Source organism: Lissotriton helveticus, chromosome 1_1, assembly GCF_964261635.1.
Source record: "Lissotriton helveticus chromosome 1_1, aLisHel1.1, whole genome shotgun sequence".
In the NCBI taxonomy this organism is placed as follows: Eukaryota; Metazoa; Chordata; class Amphibia; order Caudata; family Salamandridae; genus Lissotriton; species Lissotriton helveticus.
Window position 1 is genome coordinate 1,160,056,044 of NC_136057.1, and position 21,286 is coordinate 1,160,077,329.

Below are 21,286 nucleotides of genomic sequence, written 5' to 3' on the forward strand. Positions count from 1 at the left end.
TCTTCCTTATTTGATGAATTGGTGTTTTAAAATGTTTTACACTCCTGTCTCCTAAGTTAGTCCGTACTGCTCATTGTCCTACCAAGGGTTGATCAAGGGGCTAATTTACTTAGACCTTTACTGGAACCTATACGGTGTTGGTGGGCTTATTACTAGGGGTAGGTGCAGGTGCAGGGGTCAGCAGTCTGAATACCAGAAACGATAATCTAATCGGCTATGTATCTGGTGTACCTGGGCATAATTTGAGTATTCTGCTTCCCCGGGGTGTGCCAAATGCCAGATTTCATGTAAGTGGGGCATCCTGGACCACTGTTGGAAGTGCTTTGTTGCCTGTATACCCTGCATGCCTGGTAGAGGGGGTAGTGAGCGTTCAAGACCTGTGTCATGTATGCAGTTGAAATACCCTTCCCACAACCCCAGAGCTAGGGGGTCAAGTAACATGGATGGTGACAGAGTATCTAAAAACTCTTCCTGGAGGGTGTAAGGCATGTAGCTAGACACCACTGAAAAGGGGCACCCATCCCAGGTCCCCTCCAAATTCACATAACAGCCCTCCTCATCAGCTAGAACCCAGGTTTTCACAAATGGCACCTTTGGAGCCACCCATATCAGGATCCCCCCATGCATATGCAGAGTATACCTGCCCACTCCATCGCCTGGTGACCTTCTCAGCCTCCCTCTTAGTTAGTTGTGCCTTGGCCACGCCGTCCCTGTGAACCCACTGAAAACATTCAGTGGGTTCAGTCAGTAGCATGAGAGAAGTGCTCAAGGAAAGCACAGAGGTGACTAAGACAGCATTTCACTCTTATTATATAATGTATGAGTGCACATTTCTGATGGGATATATGATGTCATCAATGACGTAATCCCCATGTAGGGCATGGTATCAATTTCACAAACTAGAATCATAAGTAATCATAATTCCCAAAACATTTGACTATGCCACAAATATATTATTTTAATCAGTCCACATTTTTAACTTGTTCTGAAAAGTATGTTTTTCAAATATAAGAGAAGAGTGTTTTAATACATAATATGTAGTTTGGACAGTGATTAGCGAAGCAAAGGGAAATCGCCTTACTTATCATTGCATGGCCCATGTAAACTCTGCGACAAGATAAAGCTTTTAGCACATTTTCTTTCACATGAAAACCCCACTCTCCCACTTGCCTTGAACAAACGTGTTATCACACTTAGGTGTCAGAAGCTTGAGTGTTTTTTTTGTAGGTGTCTTCAGACTGCAATCTGCCCATTGCACAGTGTCCCCAAGAACTAGGGATTACCTTTCGATTACCAAGAGCTGCATCTGAAAACCCTCGAACATAAATGCACAAAGCACTCCAGCCTGGATCTTTCCACATTAAATGTAACCTGAAAATTGCAATTCAAACCCAAAAGGAAGAAAAGGACACGGTTGCTAAGCCCTTACAATCAACTGTAGCAAGGCACACTTATATTATTTATAACAGAATGCCAGGAACGTGTCCTTTCCTTCCCTCAGACAGCATCACTTCAGAAAACCACTCAACTGTAAGAACTAGGACACCGGAACCTGCAGCGGGAAGGCCTTCTAAAAATGAAGCAAGCCGGATTTGACGTAAATTGCTGTATATCCGAAATAATTTATATGTACTTTTCAGCTTTTGGGAGAAAACATCCCTTTTGGGGGTAGCCTGATTTTTTTGACCCAAGTATATTGGGTAAACAGTGAATTTAAAATTGCAAATCTTTATGTCCACCACTTTGAAATGTAGCTACTTTGAATGGAAATCGAGGTAATATTTACCTCGAAAATGTATCTGCATCGTCAAACATTGACCTGCATTACATACTCCGCATTAGAGGTGTTTTGAATACAATTAAAGTGCAGCCGCTAAAAGATTTGACCGACTTCGGTGCGGCTTGCACACCTGACTGAACATCTGCACTTTGTGGTGTCTACAAGTTCATTTATATTTCAGTTCGTTATTTAATGTTGTGAAGTGCTGCACGTCCCCTTTTGACCGCTTCTGTGCGCTTCAGAGTAAACTAGTGGAGCAACTGCCAGAGTTAGTGGGTCTTGCTGAAAATGTGACAGAGGCTACATGTTTGTTTTCACATTTTTTTAAGCTTAAAAATAAATGATGAATGCATAGTGTATCTTGTCTTAAATCTGCCTGGGGATGAGAGAACTTGTGACTCCAATGATATCGAAATGTTACACATTGCTTTAAAAAAATATAATAGTGACTAAGGAAATGATGGTGATTGACATATGGATGGTAGTTGTGCTACATCAGTACACTTGAGAAGTTTTCTGTTCTTGTACATTCCGATACCAGCCGCTCCCTTTATTTTTCCCTTTCCCTTTCCCTTTCACTGTCCCTGTCCCTTTCACTTTCCTCCTATCTTTTACCCCTTTCCCTCCCCCTTCCCCCTCCTCATTCCCTCCCTCCAAGTAAATCAACAGTAACAACCAGCTCACCAGATCATTAAACAGGACCACAAACAACCAAAGAAACGACCCACCCATTGAAATGTCAGACCAGACCTTCTGCCACTTCCTGACAGCCCTTTAAGGCCAGTCCGACCCTGGTCCTTCCTTTCTCCCTCCCTCTCTCCCTTCCCCCTCCCTATTTTGTATTTTGTCATGTTTGTTATGGTAGTAGTTATGCAGCCATTTCAGATCATGTATGTGTACATATGCTGCATCATGATAGCGTAAAAGAATTAAACAATAGATATCAAGCTATCTTGAAATGTAGGTTATTTGCTTCAATGCACGAAAATAATTATCAGCAAAATCGTCTCGTTATTGTAAAATGTTGGAATGCTGCATTCTAAAGTAAGTTAAAAAAAATCAGAGCTATGCCCTTAGCTTTGAGGTAAACGAGACATGCCTTGAGTGGGATGTCTCTACCAGGTGCAAAACGCTCTTAAAAACGTCGAAGGATTTACAAGCACTCTGGATATTATGGCATCAAAAAGCAACGTGAATGCTTTTTGAGTTATGAATTTTATTTAAAGTGCATAAAAATGTCCTTTCCCCGTGTATGCATTGAGCAGAAGACAGCAGGATCACCAGCCAGCACTCTCACTTGAATACTTCCTGCTACAAGGTAAGAGTGGCAGGGTGGACTGGAAATCATAATCAGCCCAAACAAAAATGATGATACCAGCCCCACTATGCAGGAAGCCAAGAGCAACAAGCATTGGCATGGCCAAAAGGTCTCGCCTTTGGAACCTTATAAGTGTTTAGCCAGAGATATTGACTTTGCCTATGTCTTTAAGCTGTGCTGTACAGAAGACTGCAGCATGCTAAAAAGTTATAATAAAGAAGTGTCAGAAGCATTTTTATTACTTTATATATGACCAAGAAAGCATTGTGTACAACTGAAAGACCACATAAAAAAAGTATTAACAATAAATAATGTTTATTTTGTCCTTTCAATGCTGGCAAGTTCTATCTGCCTGTCCCAATGGTTGCTTGTTATGTATGATTAGTTGGGGAGGAGGGACATGCAGAAGAACAGAGGAAGTTGCGAAATTCAAGGCAACACAGAAAGAAACCTTAGTCATCAGTCAATGGGAGAAAATCCCAGCTGGAAACCTTTGTTTCAAGTTGGGGGGCAATGTGGCTCATAATCCGTGGCAAAGTAGATAGCATCTAAAGGAAACACTTCTCTGCTCCACAACAGTTGAACAAGTCCAGAGCGAGTACCAGTCAATCTCAGGCAAAGTCTTCAATTTTTAAACTGTTTTTGGAGCGGAGAATAAAATCAGTCTTGGTCTGTTACTGGCCTCTGTGATGGATTATTGCTGTGGAAATTGTTTATTAAAGTTATGCACTTAATGGATCCTACTCCAAGAGACCATGGCTTTACCTCTATTTTTATAGGTAGATGTTGTATTAACAGCAAATAGTGGGAACCAATTTTCTTTCTGGTACAAGAAACTTAAGGGGTTTGTCTGTTGTTGGGCTCTTGGGCTACAATCTGGGAGATGTATGTTCAAGCTCTTAGTTCATTATGGTTTTCACTATGGTTTTCACAGTACATTCTAAGGGCCTCAGTGAATGTGCTGTTAACTAGGAGCAGCTTGTAAAAACGTTCAGGATTCTCAGAAAGACAATCAATCATACCATTGATCAAGAAGTAACCCAATTAAGAGTCCAAATTAGTCTCCTGAAATAAGGGACCTAGTTAGAGGAGACATACTGCACATAAGTAGAACTATGGAACTATTACTATTACATTTAAAGAGCTCGTGAATGTTATGAATAAACTCTGCTTTCAATAAAACTGCACTCCACTTCTCTGCAACCAGATGAGTTTTGTAAATGGATGCAAGTCCCGCAGTTACTGGCTATCACATTGAAAGGACCTCAAGGGCAAAAGGAGATCAAGGAGGAAGGTAGTGGGAAGGTGAACATTCGACGGTGGAACTTGGTATTTTTTAGGCTTTGTTTTGTTAATTACAACCAGAGAGCATTGCAATATTAATGGCACAACAAGGTAAAAGTGATCCACGATAGAGCAGTACTGCGAGTTTACTTGCAACAAATAGTCTTTTCAAGTGACAGAAACACCAAGGGGTCTATTTCGATTCGGGAAAAAAAACGTCCATACGATTTGTATCCGGAGCCCTCTCCGTACGAATCGTACCCGTCCGAGTCGCGAAGTACGATCCGTATTCCGTGAATCCGTCCAAATCGTCACGATCTGTACGCATTGCAAGGCTGAAACCGTGAACCGTACGACTTGTACACATACCGTACGACTCGTACACATGCCGTACGACCCGACGAGTACGATCTGGACCGGGGTATGAGGACGCGATTCGTACGGTCCACGTCAGGTAAGGGCGAGTCGTACGGAAAAGCACACAAACACATTCACACCGTACGGTGCGTACCCCCCATGATCGCAGGGGTACGCACCGTACCCCTGCGATCATGGGGTGTACGAGCCATACCCCCATTGTATGATGGGTGTACAAGCCATACCCCCATTGTACGATGGGTGTACGAGTCGTACCCCCATCGTACATGGGGTACAGCTCGTACACCGATCGTTCAATGGGGGTACGGCTCGTACACCGATCGTTCAATGGGGGTACGGCTCCTACACCGATCGTTCAATGGGGGTACGGCTCGTACATCGATCGTACAATGGGGGTACGGCTCGTACACCGATCGTACAGTGGGGGTACGGCTCGTACACCGATCGTACAATGGGGGTACGGCTCATACACCGATCGTACAATGGGGGTATGGCTTGTACACCCCATGATCCCAGGGGTACGGTGCATACCCCTGCGATCATGGGGGGTACGCACCGTACCCGGGGGGGCCGTTCCGTACCTGTTTCGGCGCAAACTCTGCTTTTACGGCTGTTTTCAGCTCCTGTAGAAAAAGGGTCGTACGTTGCGTACCCGACACGCATCATACTTGCTGGGTCGTAAAAACCAGCCGCGAACCGTACAAATTTTGCATACAGCGGGTTCCGAGGGAGAATCGTACGGAGATTAGAGTCGTACGGTGTCTTGTACGACTCGTACGGAGTACGGCTCCTCGTACGAATCGTACTTCGTCGTACGTACGGGGGACGTTGCAGGGTACGATTCGTACGGGGAAAAAGCTCCGAACGGCTATTCGGAGCGTTTTTTCCCGTATTGGAATCGACCCCCAAGTAGCAAAACACAGTATAATATACGAGCAAAGAACTCACTGGCCAAACTGACTCTGCAGGACAGTCCATCTGATGGTAGCTTTAGCCCTGCTAATGTAAAGACAATGCCTGCAGATACTGCAGCCAGGGGACAAGACAGCAGTACTGCAGTTCTTGGTGCCTAAAGGAAGTTATAGTCATGCCTTTGCGACAAACGTATGAGAGTATTGAAGCAACACTACCCACTCGACATTAGTTGTACATAGCAGCAGCATGGGAAGGTCTAAATACTTAGACGCCTCCATCCAGCTGTAGACAATAACGAAGTGTCAGTATCTGCAACAAAATGAAGGGGCCCAATGATGCGAAGATACTGCATTAATGTTTTTTAGTCTACTACAGTCCGGTCGAGATTCATGTATGTAAAGTATGTAAAATCATAGAATATTTCATGCTGGTGAATAAAAATCAACTTTGTTTCCACAACATTTTAACCAGAGGGGAGAAACGGAAGAATATGAAGCACATCTGAATAAGTAGTGGAGATATCGAATGCTAAGTTCCAAATAGCTCAGTTTTACATGCAAGTGATAACATACTTGCATTTTTCAGTAGTGTGACAATGTAAACCCATTCTTTTTCACATACTGGCTTCCAATCTTCAAAAGTTTATTTGCTCCATTGGGTTCTTTTATTGCCAATTGCTACCCATATTAAGTGCCCTGGTATACCCCGACTTTAGCATGTTAGCAGTGCCACAGACAAAGATTGTTTTTTCATGTGAGCAGAGGCACAGCATGCTTGTAAATCACATTTTTAGTCTAGGTCAACAGCATTCTGAGGTCATAGTCTTGGCCTACATTTCACAGTGAAGGTGTTTTTGTCTTTTAGTTTAAATTTTGGCTAAATTGCTCGATGCAAATACCATGAATTGAAATATTGAGTGGTTGTCCCCAATCAACAGTGACCAATCCTCGACACTGGTCCTCTCGCAAGTGAACGTATTATTTCTCAGTATTGCTAGATAGAGGTAGAGACAGCTGAAGCATGAATTGAAGCCAATGTTATTTTAGCAAGAGCCTTTGCTGTGCCCCTCCAGACTCACAAAACTCCACATGCAACTATTTCAAGTGGTTCTCAAGAATCCTGGGTCCCGCCCTCTTTCCTTTCCAGGAACGTGGGCCAGGAACCCAACATTTTCTTCGAAATGTGCAAAATGAATTAGGAGGTTATGAATGCGGATTCTAACAGGAACACCCTGCATTCTAGTAGCTCGCCTAACATAATGATCTAGTTGGAATGAGTTTGCATTTATGGGTTCAAGGGACTTTACACTCAGACCATATTAACATCTCCCCCCCACACACCAGTTGTGCACCAACACAAAAGCCACTGTACGCAAACGTCCGACTAGACAGTAATCGGGCACTCGTCCGATTTTATACCCCAGAAAAGATGCAGCCTATCCGATTAATAGGCTGGGTTCCTACAGTGTCAACAGCGCCCTCCAACAAGGAAATCAGATCAGAAGCGTGCGCCTCGGAGGATGGTCGAGCATGGCTGGCTACATGGAAGCCATAACTATTCAGGGGACGCCTTCATGCTGCGCCGAGTCACGCGGCCACCAGGTAGAAACTGCTCACTCCAGCCAGCCTCATCACGGGACACGAGAAAAATAAAATTCAACAACAAGCCTGGGAGTGGTGCGCGCACTGCAAGAAATTGAAAGTAAGCAGCTGGCACCCGACCGTGCTGCTGCTCCCTCCCGAGACCCCTATGCCATGGGAGTCAATGTTTAGAGAGAAGGCGGGACATGCACCCACCTTTAGCCAATTGCGGGCGTTCAATTTTTGAAAGCCACGCGCAGAGGCCAATGGAATGTGTGGGAGGAGGCCAACCCACAAGGAGAAGTCTCTTGGAAGCTACAGTGATTTCAAGAGGCCCTCTGCTTAGGGAGGCGCATGCGTGCTGCGCGCTGCGCTAGGCGAGACCCAGAAAGGAGATTGGGGCTTGGTTAGATCATGGTAGCCCATCTTGTTCTGAATGAGGTCTGTTAGCCTGCAGCCTACTTGGGAAATGCCAAAGTGGCAGAATGACCAGCCTGACCCTGATGGGTGGCCAGGGCTCTGGCGCACTCTTAGTATGGGGACATATGCCATGTAAATAAGACCCTCCTTCTGCAAACTCTGCCTTGGGGAACGTTTTCCCATTACATTGCTGACAGAGGCTGCCCGCACCTGGCCAAGAGTAGCACTAACATTTTACTGTCCATATTTTGCGTGCTGTGGGATTGTATAGGCTACAAAGAGAACAGAGGATAACTGTGAGGTCCCCCAGGGTGTGGGGAGAGCCAGGAAACTGTTGACCCCTGTGGCAGAGGCCCAGGGAGCCCCTTCTCTGAAGGGAGGGCCACTATTCCCTCTCTTCACAGTATATTTATTTCAACACAGTTTGTCAATGGAGGTTATAAATGATCCTGCCCATTTTAAAATTCACTGGGTGCTATGTGTTCGTACTTGTGTGTTATGGGCAGGGGTACAGACAACAAACACACTGTGAAAGCTGTGGCTACTGTGCCCCACTGCATTTGCTTCAGGTCAGGGGGTGCCAAAAAGCGTTGTATCATTATAAAAGAGCCCGTTGTCATCAGAGATCCTACTACAAGGGTGCCCTTCATATGTGCCCCCATATGTGGCAAGGGTTGCCTCATTTTAAGCCACACCTTTGACTATACAACCTAGACACACAGACTAGGGGACAGATAGCCATGAGAATTAACTGTTAACTCTGGGACAAGCACACACACATATATGCCCACTGTGTTTGCGTTTAAAATAGTTTATTAGTTAATTAAAACCATAAACATGTACAAAGCATATATTTGGCATATTTATCAGATTAAAAAAGAAATGTAAAAAATAACATTTCATTTCCATTTATAAACCAATCCAATTATGAAAACCAACAATTAATTTTGCAATGAAAAAACACATCCTCCCTAAAGAAGGCTAGAGGAGGCCCGTGTAGATGATACCTACAAAGTGAGTGGAACTAGTTGTGTAATGGAACCACACATGCGATTGCCAAACATGCGAGTTCCACGCAGTCTGAACCTAGCAAGTCTTAACCACGCATATGCCTTTACCACGCATGCCTTTACAATGCAATATGTGTTGTTAAGGCATGTATGGCAAAGACATATGCATGGTTAAGACTTTTCAGTTAAGTGTAAGTACCCCAATCCCTGCCCCCGGCTCTGAGCCCTAAAACGGCTCCACAAGACCCCCCTGAGACCTAAAACGATTCCCTTCCCCAAGTACTAGAACGTCCCTATCCCCCAAGCCCTAAAAGGTACCTCAATCCCTTCCCCCGCCCTGAGCCCTAAAAACTTCCCCAACCCGTAGCTCTGAAAACAACCCAAAACCCTTAAAAACTACCCCACCCCCAAAAGGCAGCCCCAGCCCCACCTACCTCAGTGTCCTCTCCCAATCCTTCCTGCTTCCGCCCATTTTGACAGTTAGACCACACACTGCCTTAACCACGCATATACAACGCATATGCGTGGTTAAGGCAAGTGTAATAGCGCTTGCGTTGTTGGTACATGCATGGCTCTGCCCACGTTGTTCCGACCGTTTCAAATGGAACAAGGCCGAGGTCCTCTGGCAGTGTAGTCCCAAGGGTCTTAATCAAGCTGTGGGGCATTGTTGATTTTGGGAAGCCCACCATAAACACCCATTCCTAGCCTATTGGAAGTAAGGTGACCACTATAAGTGTCAGGTGCGTTTGTACAACAACTTCAACAAGGCGGGGAATGGGATAAACATACCCTTAGTAGCCCACCGGGGCGGTAATATACGGCAGGGGGGTAGGAAATTGCCATGCCCCTAGCAGCCCACCATAAGCCTAGGTATATGCCCACTGTTAGAGGGACAAATAGACACTTACAATGGGGCTGAAGTCAAAATGGTGGTGGATGTATGAAAAGTAAAAAAGAAATATCCCTGAAGTGTGGAAAGTTTTTTACATTTTATCTCTTTTTTTCCAAGGCTCCCAATGACTCGCACAGCGACCTACGCAGGAAATATCAGTGATATGCACCCTGCTAAAATTAGTGATTGGCAACCAGACCTGTGACCCGGCAGCCTTGTGAAGGATGCACCACCAGCAGTGGCAGCTGGGGAATTTTAAAAGTGCTGGGACATAATGTGTATTCCTGAATCTAATATACTGAAATGATCGATGTAACAGCATACGTTTACTGCATTTTTTATAGGATCCAAATGGGGCATTTTACAGCACTCCTGATGACCTAACTGCGGGGACAGGGGTCCACTCCTGGTCAAATCTGGAAGGGTGAGGCCACTGGACACTAGACAGAACAAGCCTCAGGAGTCATTCAAAGGCTGGAAAGTAGCATGTCCCCAAGCCGGTTGCCCATCTGGGTGTCATGTCTCAGAGTCAGAAAGGCAACTACAAGCCCAGGCTGACTACCAGGAGGAAGGGGGTGGTGAGTCTGTGCTGACCTGGTCCAGTAGGGCACTGCAAAGCCTTGTATATTCTTAACTCTAATACATCAAATATTTCATCTTGCTTTTCTTCCATTTGAGAATAGCTATGGAAGCCAGAGAATAAATTATGCAGTGTTTTTCAGTTCCACCAACTTGTATCATGTCATCTATGATGAGGCAGCCGGAGGGTTTCATCTTCGAAAATGGCGATGAAGGCAATTAATAAAAACAATAATAACTAGGGGTGGGGAGAAGCAACTGGAGACACTCTCGGCTGACTTTTATTGCAACAGTAAATGATTCTGGGACTTCACTCGTTGTGCCATATTGGACTACACCTGAAAATCCCATTCTCTTGGAGGTTTATTACACATTACAATTTACAGCATTGCAGATAATATTGCTGCCCTTGCAGCAAATTACATAAGTATGAGTTCTTGATTTACTATAAGAGCGTATTTTCAAAATTCACGTCACACTTCTTCATGGATGAGAAAGATCTCAGAACATCTTGGTTTATCTTCTTTTGGAATAAATCTGGCATAGTTAACTTCCATCTTAAGGATGTGTCTGGTAAGAGTTGTAAACTTCTCCTTGTAGAAGTGATTTTCTGCACGAAATATCGTTGATCATAGAATATACCTTTCATTGATATAGCTCAGTGGGTTGAGGTTCTGCAATAGACGTACGTGAAACAGGCCATCCAGGTTTGAATAAAACCCTCATTCGTTTGTTAGCTATACCATAAGTATTGCAAGGGGTAATATAATTACTATTACTTAAGTGTGTTGAGACAATTGAGTTTGTAGCATTTTGGGGTAAAAAAGTAATCAACAAATACATTTGGGCTGCATAGATATATACAAAAAGAAGTCTTTATTTTCAGTATTGTTTACTTCAAATTCATACAATTATAAGTTAAAATATATGCACACATTGGGAATTACTCAATGCACTCTGGCAGGTTGTTGAAAAGTGGATTATTAGCAGTTGTAACTATATATCCACCACTAACACAGCCTAGTGCTCAGAGTAGGTCTCAGAAAATTATTCCCTTTTCTGAAAGTCGGACTGCTGGAGCTTTTCAGCGGGAAGAAGCAGCAGGGCAGGCCGGCTTGCAGTTGAAGGTCGCCGGCTTGGCTCTCGCGGTTACATGGGTCCCCCTCTAGAGCTTTTTTTCAAAGTTGCTCCAAAGTTCTCCAAAGTTCTGGAACTTCTTCCTGGAGTTCCTCTGGTAGTTCCAAAGTGTCCACAACACAATCCAAGGGTCTGGAATCTCCAAGATGCTCCTTGAAAGTTTGGAAATGCAGTTCCCACAATTCACATGGACAAAACCTTTACAAATCCATTGGACTCACTCTAAGCTGGGAATTCTTGGTAGTGATGGTCCAGGGGAACTCTCTTAACCTGTAGCTTGCAGGTAGTCCACTCTTTATTCCTCTTGAAGCAAGTACGGTTGCTGTAGTTCCAGATTGGGCAGCAGGCGCAGTCACTCAGTGTGCAGGGCCTTGTTGGTGCAAATCAAACTTCCAGCTTGGGCTCTTCTTCTTCTCTTAGTTGCAAGCAGCTGATCTGAGAGGATAAGCCCCTGTCAGATACATATTTAGTATTCTCTGGGGTCAATCAGGAGGGCACTCCTGTCCAAAAAGGTGCAGGGCACTACTCCAGAGCATGACCACTTCCTCCAAAGTGTGGCACAATGGTCTCCCAGAAAGCACTATTCCTCAAGAATTCAATATGGCTGAAGTCTCAGCAGAGGAGCAAAAACTAGTTAAACCAACCTCCAGTATGGCTCATTTCCATTGCTCTCCTCCCTTTGACATCTGCAAATTCCTTTCTTAAGGGGGATGGAGTTAGATGGACCTGGCCTTCTCGGCCTGTCCCATTCTTCCTTTGAAGCCCATACTTTACAACCCTTCCCCCCTGCTCTAGCATTCCTGTGTAGCAGAACCTTCTCGTACCAGATAGCCTCTCTCCCTGGGTGCCACTTATCACTTCATCAAAGCAGCCTGGCTAATCCTGTTAACTCTGACCAATCAGAGAAGAGGGCAGGAAGGCTGAATTCTGGTCTACAGACAAGAAAGACTAATAACGTATTTTCTGTATATTTTAGGATACATTCAACAACAGCATATTGTTAGATTTATCAATGCCATTCTCCTAAGTCCTTGACTGAAATTGTTCGGCAATCCCTGGTAATAGCTATGAGTTCATAAACTATTGCAATGTTAACCTATGTGGCAGGGGATTTACGATAGGGAAAATTAAACATCCAATTTCTGAAACATCAGGGCCTATGAAACCTCTTTTGTAAGCCCCTGATTATAGCTACATGACCCCCCACACCTGGGACACCTAGGGGAGGCTTTAGGGGTCCTGAATATGGAAAACAAATAATAGATCCTCACTCCACAGTACTCCTAGCACAAAAGTCTATTTTGGAAAGCACTTTATTATGATGGGGGCAGTGAAATGTTTAATTTTTCTATCCTCGGGGCATATAAAGCATCTTTTATAAGGACTCTCCCTATAGGTACCTGACTTCCCACCCATGGGACACCTAGAGGAGACCCTGGGGGTACCAAATATGCCTATATAGTGTATGTTATCACTATTTAAGTGCCCCTACAAAGTTGTGTTGGGCCCAATTTACATTTACAAGCAGTGCTGCAACAGAGGACTGCTTTAAAAATGACCTCAGGCTCCCAGCAGTGCATACATGCAAGTGTAGAAAGGTCCGCTGGCCTCTAAACTGCCATGCACTATTATATACTAGTGACTTAAAAGTAGTTTAAAGCAGAAAGTGCTGCTGGCCTCTAAACTGCCATGCCCTATTATATACTAAGGACTTAAAGGTAGTTTCAATCCCCCTGCCATATTATGTACTAGGGACTTTTATCAGGTAGGTTATGCCAATCATAGAGATACCCTAACACATAGTGCACCCTAATGTGTGCGTGTGTGTGTGTGTGTTTTCACTATAGCACTGACCATGGGCCTGGTTAAGCAGAGCCCAGGGACAGTCAAGGTTAGTTACCCCCAGTAGCAGTCAGCAAAAATGGGTGGTGCCCAGTGCACAGGATGACTTTGCAGCACAGGTTATATTATGAAATTATGAATTTACAATTCAAAAAGTTAGTTTCTGTAACATGTGGAAGAGTTTCACCTTATCACATCAGATTGCTTGAGAACTATATATAAATAAAAAGTGAGAGCTTTTAAACATGGACTGAGAAGAATTCATGTTCCCTGAATTCCTGTTCCCTCCCTAATGGAAATGCTATTACTGCACTAAAAGCAACCCATAGGTCAAGAATCGCCATTTGTGGACTAGATTCTTATTATAGATGGGCCAACAGTGTAGATCAGTACATCAAACACAAGATGTTTTTGTACAGTGTCCAAACTGATAATATGTGATAAAGAATAAAAAGGAGGTTCTGTAAAATAACAATTATCCTATAATCACACAATGGGCCAGATGTAGGTAAATCATATTTACCGACTCTTAAATACCGAATTTTACCGATTCGGTATTTAAGAGTCGGTAAATATGAAGTACCGAGATGTAGGTAAATCCAGATGTGGATTTACCGATTCTTTAAAAGTCGGTATTTACCGATTCGGTAAATACCGACCGGTAATGCTCCATTCATTCCTATGGGCTTTGAAGCCCATAGGAATGAATGGGGCATTACCGGTCGGTATTTACCGATCGGTAAATACCGATTTTTGGCAAGGGTGCAGGGGGTGTCACTTTGACACCCTCTAGCACCCCCAAAAAAGGTTCGGGGGCCATATGGCAGGCATACCTGCCCTAAGGGCAGGTCTGCCTGTCATATGGCACAGGTGTGCATGCACACATGTGCATGCACACCTGAATCGGTATTTCACCATCAAATTGAATTTGATGGTAAAATACCGATTTCTTAGGCCTTGTGGGACTCATAAGAGTCCCACCTACATATCGATTTTACAGATTCTGTAAATATACCGGTCGGTAAATTTACCGACCGGTATATTTACAGATTCGGTAAAATTACCGATCGGTAAATTTACCGAACGGTAAATTTACCGATTCTGCCCCCTACATCTCAAATTCCTTTTACCGGTCGGTAACGGCCGAATTCGGCCGTTACCGACCGGTAAAACCCTACCTACATCTGGCCCAATGTTGTGAAGCCAGAATTAATCCCAGGTTTTCCTATTTCACACTGTGTAATTCAGCCACTAGAAAAGTATCTTACCTGACATCAAAAGTTAGTTCATGGTTTGCCCTTGATTCTTAAAGGAAGAGGCAATAGCAAGGGGGCACATGGAATCCATTGTTTTTGCAGTTGTATATAGTGCAACCTTGCCGAACAACATAAGAGAGCTGCACAACACACACAGACCAAAGGGAATGTTGTGAGGAATAATGGGATGCTGAGTTGAGGCTGGAATTCGAACCTGGTGGTAGGTCAATGTTACATGGCCGAGACGACAGCTGTAGTCACTTAGTAATATCACAGTGGCTCTCCCACATCTATACAGCAGGCCTTGTCTGTGTTAGCATTTTAAGATTCTCTTGAAAAGGTCTGTGCATATTATTTTCAGAACTGTGACTGTCCTAGTATAGCTTGGACAATCCTGCAAATTGCATGCACATTCAAAAACCTTCATTTAGTCAAGCTCTGCACACTCTTTATTAAAAAAATAAATGTAGCGCAATAAATGTAATTGTAATAAAACCTACTTTTATTTGCTGGATGAGTCAGAGTGGTCGGCTAGAGGTGCGTTTTAGCTGCTGTGGCTCGCTTTGTTTGAACTCAGAAGGTCCATTATTCTGTAGTCTGTGGTGGCTCCAGTGGCAGTGTGGCTCAAGTCTGCACTTCCGTTGGAGGCTGGCAGGACAGAGAGCATGGTAGGCCCGGACAGCAATGCAAAATGCTTGACTGAAAGGGAGGCAATTTGCTTGCTGTTCTGGCCCATTAGTAATATTCTGCTGATTTGTTCTTTTCTTTGATTCCAAACACAAAAGAAAAAGCACACTACACACTCTGAAGTGGTTGCTCCTTCAGAAGACCCCAGCCTGCCAATAGCATTGACCAACAGCAGTTGCAAAGATCAGTGACATGCCTAATCCTTCATTATCCCCATAGATCTACACCATACCGACCATTTACTTTAATGCACTGCCCTAGACATTCCCTGGACCATTGCAAAGAACACCCAAAAATAATTCTGCACCTCAAAATGAACAATCACCACTTCCAACACTATTTTTGTTACATGTCAAGCTTATACCTGCAGGGCAACCAAGACCTCACCCGGCCAACACAATGTAGGAGCGTCACAGTCCATTCGTTCGAACCTCTCATCCCTCCGGCCACCCAGAAAAACAAAAAATCAAACAGTTACCAAAAGTAATTGCTTTTTATTTTCAGCTGCCAGGTGTTATTTTTAATCCATTTTTCTTTCTCTCACAAGGTGGAAGGGCAACGCCTATGTTGATCATTAATGCCAGCCGCCCTGGGCCACCAGGGCAAGGGTTTCCAGTAGTAGAGGTAAATGATACCCCACTGTCGGAAAACATGTGAGTCACTCATTTCTGAATTTGGGGATCTCAGGTTTGGCAGAGCAGAAGCACTGCCAATTTATGACAGGACCATTGTTTTGCCAAACCCTAAATGACACATTGGGCATCAATCAGCCAATGTCAATGCTGCTAGTGATCCTGGGAGAAGCGACCAGCTTTCAATGGATTAGAACAGCTATTCCATCTGTCACAATTGAACTGTGCAAGAACTGTCCTTTTCCAGCACTCATAAACAAAACAGAAACTCCCCACCACAGCTGCTACTGTACTCTTATTATAAATAAACCAAGGCTACTTCCGCACAGTCAAGGCTGTGTAATGAAATTGCCTTGGGGGTTATCCATATTGTTTTTCAGCAGGGCTGACCCTTTTCTTTTTATTCTCTGTGGAATCCTTTAATTTTTTTCTGCATCTTTGTTTCTTTTTGAACCTCAATTTCGCGTCATCATCACAGGTATGGTTATAGTAGAGACAGACTGGCACCAAATCAAATGTATTTTAGATCGTACTAAAATCATACGTATGATAAACTTAGAGGGGTTTTCAACCACCTCTCTTTACTCATTGGTCTGTTGTGTCATTCCCATTTGCTTCTGCTCACCACAGCATACAGAATGGGGCGATGGGTAAAGCCTATTTAAGCCGCTGGTTAACGTCACTTTGAGTGACAGCATATAGTTCTTTTGCAAGGAGGTCCTTTTAGTGCCAGTGTTGCCCTATGTGATAGTAGGACACAATTAGTGTTCACAGATCACATTCCAGCTTTATCAGTTCCTGTCTCCTTCCAGTGCTGTTGTAAATTCCTTTTGAAGTGAATTGCTGCTAGTTCACAACATGCAATATTGTGTTCCTGGACTCGGTTTCACCAAAGGTTCTTTGATAAACTATGTCCAGGAATGTTTAATTTGCAGCACACTTCAAATATTTTGTTTAATAATAGTTGGGGTGTAATTTGAATTTTAGTACCCAGTATTTTATACGGTGAACCCTCTTTCCCTCTATCTTTTATTCTTTGTTTCTTTCCTTTTTTTTGTTTCTTTCCTTTTTACGTTCATTATTTTGTTTTTCTACCTTATCACCATTTTCCTTTCTTCCTTCTTTCTTTCTTCTGTCCATTCTTGTGTTCCTTGTTTCCGTCTTTCTTTTTGCATTTTATTTTTTTGCCTTCATTCCTTTTTCTTTCCTTCTTCATTTCCTTTCTTTTTTACCTTCTGTCCTTTCTATTTTTTCTTTTCCTTTTAGCCTTCATTCCATCATTCCTTCTTTCTTTTTGCATTTCTTTCCTTTTTTCCTCTTTCCTTCTTTGTTTCTTTTTGCCTTCTGTCCTTTTTTCTTTCACCCTTCCTTCCTTCCTCCCTTCTTTTGTTCTTTCATCCTTTCTGTTTTGCCTTCTTTATTTTATTGTTTCCTTCATATATTTTTCCTTCTTTCTTTCTGTTTTTCCTTCTTTGCTTTTTTATTTACTTCCTGTATTAACTTTGTTCTTACTTTGTTCTTTCTTTCTTTCTTTTTTTTTCTTTCCTTCTTTCTTTCTTTTTTCTTCTTCCTTTTTTGCCTCCCTCCCATTCTCCCTTCTTTTTTGCCTACCTTCCTTCATTCTTTTGCCATTCTTCCTTCCTGTTTTGTCTGCCTTCCCTCCTTTTTGTATGTCTTGCTTTCTTTTTTCCTTCCTTCCTTACTTTCTTTTGTTCTATATTGCCTTCTTTCTGAAGAGCAAGGCTAGCAGTGAATGCAAGACTGGTGTTCTTCTTTTAATGTCTGTGCTTACCAAGACCTTTTTAATTTACTAAAAAAATATATAGCATATTTACTTATAGGGGTTTTCAGCCAGATTTCATTGATTACTCTGTGATTGTGGGGTTCACAGTTTGCTTTAACGCACTCTAGCATGCATCAAGGAGCAAGTTTAGCTCACTTCAGCCACTGACTGGGTTCACTAGGAGTTACGGTATGCTGCCCATTCCCAAGGAGCACATCCACACATGATGTGCTGGGTGTAAAACGATAATGTGTACTTTTTGAGACCAGAAAATAATTTTTACCTGTAGCCATTTTTTAATGAAGGCCTGGAAGCTATCCAAATAATAAAGCTTTGCAAAAATCATAACAAAACAAAACAAGAATTGCCAAAAGGCTGGCTGCAAATGCCAGACCTATTGGCTGTGCTAATGCTTGTATGTCTATTGAAAGGACACCATTAGGAGCAGTAAACCACCTCACAGGGAACACCAAACTTCCTGTGAATGTATTGTATCCCCAGGCTCCATGAGTGGCAGGTCACCATATAAACACCAAAACTAGCTCACTTCATCAATGTTTGCACTTTTTGAAAATTACAAACACATTTGTCAGTACAAGTACTTCTCAGGGCTATAAATGAAGCTTTAGAAGGAGATGATGAAATTGCAGCTGGAAGCTGCAAAAACACGTGGGCCCTGATTTACTAAGGACTTGTGTTGTTCTGGTATGACTCAAGTCATCAGAAGGCAATGCAAGTCCGAAACTGAGATTTACTAAGCCATGCAGGGGGCAATTTGTGGTTTGCAAAGAAATGTAACTCAACACAGCTGGTTATGCTACTTTAGATTACATTTCAACTCGGGAGGCACTCTGTGGGTAGAGCATGGACATTCCCATGCATCCATCCATAGATGTAGGTGGACACCCAGATTTAATAAAGCTAGTAAACCTGGGAATGTGTCAAAACGCTGTGCCTTCCCCAGAGAGACGCAACAAGAAGAAATATCTTTATTTCTCCTAGTTATTTCTTCCAAACACCACGTAGAAAGAGGAAAATGCCTTTAAAGATTGCTTTTGTGTAGGAAGATGTCCCTTCCTGTACACACAAAATCCTGCCTGTAATGCATGAACCCTTGCATTATGTGCAACTGTGTTGGCGCTAGGCAGCACACAGTGCAACAGTGCAAGGGGAAGCAGAAATGCTCCATATCTTTATAAGTACGGACGGGATGTATGACATTACAACGCATACTTTTACAACGCGTGCCGTTACTACGCAACTTTTACAACGACTTACATTGGGGGGCGCTGGATAGTAAATATTTTAATTTACTATTCCAACTCCAGTCCCCGTGGATAGTAGGTAAGGAGTTGGATAGTAAATTAAACTATTTACTATCCTGGAGCGCCCCCCAGCGCAAGTCGTTGTAACCACTTGCGTTGTAAAAGTTGCGTGGTAACAGTACCGCGTTGTAAAATCTTCGTTGTAAAGGTTGTTCCCCGTACGGACCATTTCAGCTCTCTCCCTTGCACGCAGCACAACTTCTTTGCATGCTTCCCTGCATTTCATTAGAAATTAGTAAATATGTCCCCTAGTTTGGGGGGAAACTGAGGCAAAAGTTTCTGTTGACTGAGTTCTTAAACACCTCACATAATTCACTGATTCGGTGCAAAATTGCAGTAGCACCAGTGCAAGCAGTGCAATTTAGAAATACTCCCCTAGGCGCTGGGACACACTCCTGGGAGAAGCTGCCATTGGTATAAATATTCCCATACACATTTTTAAAAACCTGGTGCTAAACTTACACTGCTGCAGTCACCGACAGCATATCTCAGTAGATATATCTGTTTATATTTTTGTAGCTCTTCCAATTATGGCTTGTATAGTCCTTCCTCCTTTCTCCATTTCGCTTCAGTGCTCTTTATCAGAAATAGTTCCCCCTCTTATTGTATTGTTTATCTCATGAACTCATTCTGTAGTCTCTCTGCTCACTCAATTATGGCCTCAAAAGCATTGGAGACAAATGCAGTGAGCAAAACTCGGCAGCGGTAATCAGGTGTGATCTCTCGACTGTGACCTTCCAGTAATAGACCGTCTGGGAGGAATTACAGATTAGGAGAAATCTTGACTTGTGCATTGTTCCATTTCCGACATGCAAGTTATCTTGAGGGATAACATGCCCTTGGATTTTGAAGACATCCAAGTAAATAGTTGAGGGATATGTGATGGACGGGGGAGGATTTTCTTATCGTAGGTACTTTCGGGAGCAGCAGCGCGCTTTACTGGGAAGAGTTTTATTGGAAAAAGAGCATCCTAAACATGAGGTTGTCTAATAAGTCTATATGTCTGTAAGATCCGGTTGTAACCTTGTTAACATGCTGGGTGCGCGTGCAGGTAGTATGGGAAAGTTCCTGACACCATACCACATTTATTTTTTGGCAATTTAAGGCAAAGGTGCACAAAGTGATTTGGCCGGTATCGAACATTTTTAAGTCAAGGGTGGAAGCCTAAATGTGATGCTACGTATTCAAATATGTTGCCTATTGAAGGGTACGAGAAGCTGTAGGACTTTATTTCAGTACACTTCATCATGTTACCTGAACAACTTTGCAAAAAACTACCTATAATTATTCTTACAATTTTGGAAGATGTGGCAGACAACTTGCTGAAGCAAATACCACTGACGTGAAGTGATGTTTGCCCTTATTGTCACAAGTTAGAGGGCTGAAGACAAGAAACATATATATTGCTAACACTAGAATACGAATTAATTAACAATTTGGGCCCTATCTATTTTGTAAACGTTCCACACCACCATGTAACCTTCAATGTGTGCCTTTCAACTGCTAGTCCCGCTCCACTGGAGCATCTTGAAATTAGAATGTTGTCTTATATGTGACATAAATATAGTACCAATATTGAGAATATCAGAGACTAAGAACACCTGTGTATACGTAGATGTGTTTCAGAAACAGGTGGAGGCAAACACATGATGAAAGAGGAAATGGTTGTCTCTGTGATATTTATTAACATATGCCCCATTCTAAGATGATCTGCCCAGGTATAATAGTGAAGAATTACATTAGATTGGCATTTTGGCCAGCACCATCCATCCTGAAAGCAGCAGGACAGTGATCAATAGTAATGAGAATAATTTATGTGAGCAGTACATGGGCACATGGAACGGTGGTGATGAATAATACTCTCTGGGGTAGACAACAAAATCTTTTTAAAGAAACGATTCACATAAACAGACATAACCTGAACTATAGCACAGTGTAATGTTGTGACTATCCATGCAAAGGTGCAAAGAAACACGCATTGGGAGAGAATAACGCAGGTGCCAAACATTTCATGTGGGAAAAACAACGAATAACCCAATCCTAAATCAGTTCAGATGCGAGGGAACAAGGCACCGGTGGAGTAAAACAATTCAGCCATACACATATGGAAATCAACAAACAGCACCTCCCTTACATCAAGTCACAAACCCCGCATGCACAGGCATGTGAAGAAACAATAGATGCTCTGCATAACATTACATCCATATTGGAAAATACTGGTGGCAATTTCACGACACCATTGCCAGAAGCATGGCCATCATGAATCCCTCACTAAAGCCGCTTCAGCGCGAAGCAGGTGCTATTGTGTAGTTCTGTGTATAACCTAACATAATCACATTGTTATTTTTTGTGGCTCTAGAGATGCTGGTCCCCAAATTGATATTCATCATCATAATAACTTTATTGCGTCTTTTACAGTCATAAAAGCACAGAAATGAAAAGAAAACAATACAAATTGATACAGAAAT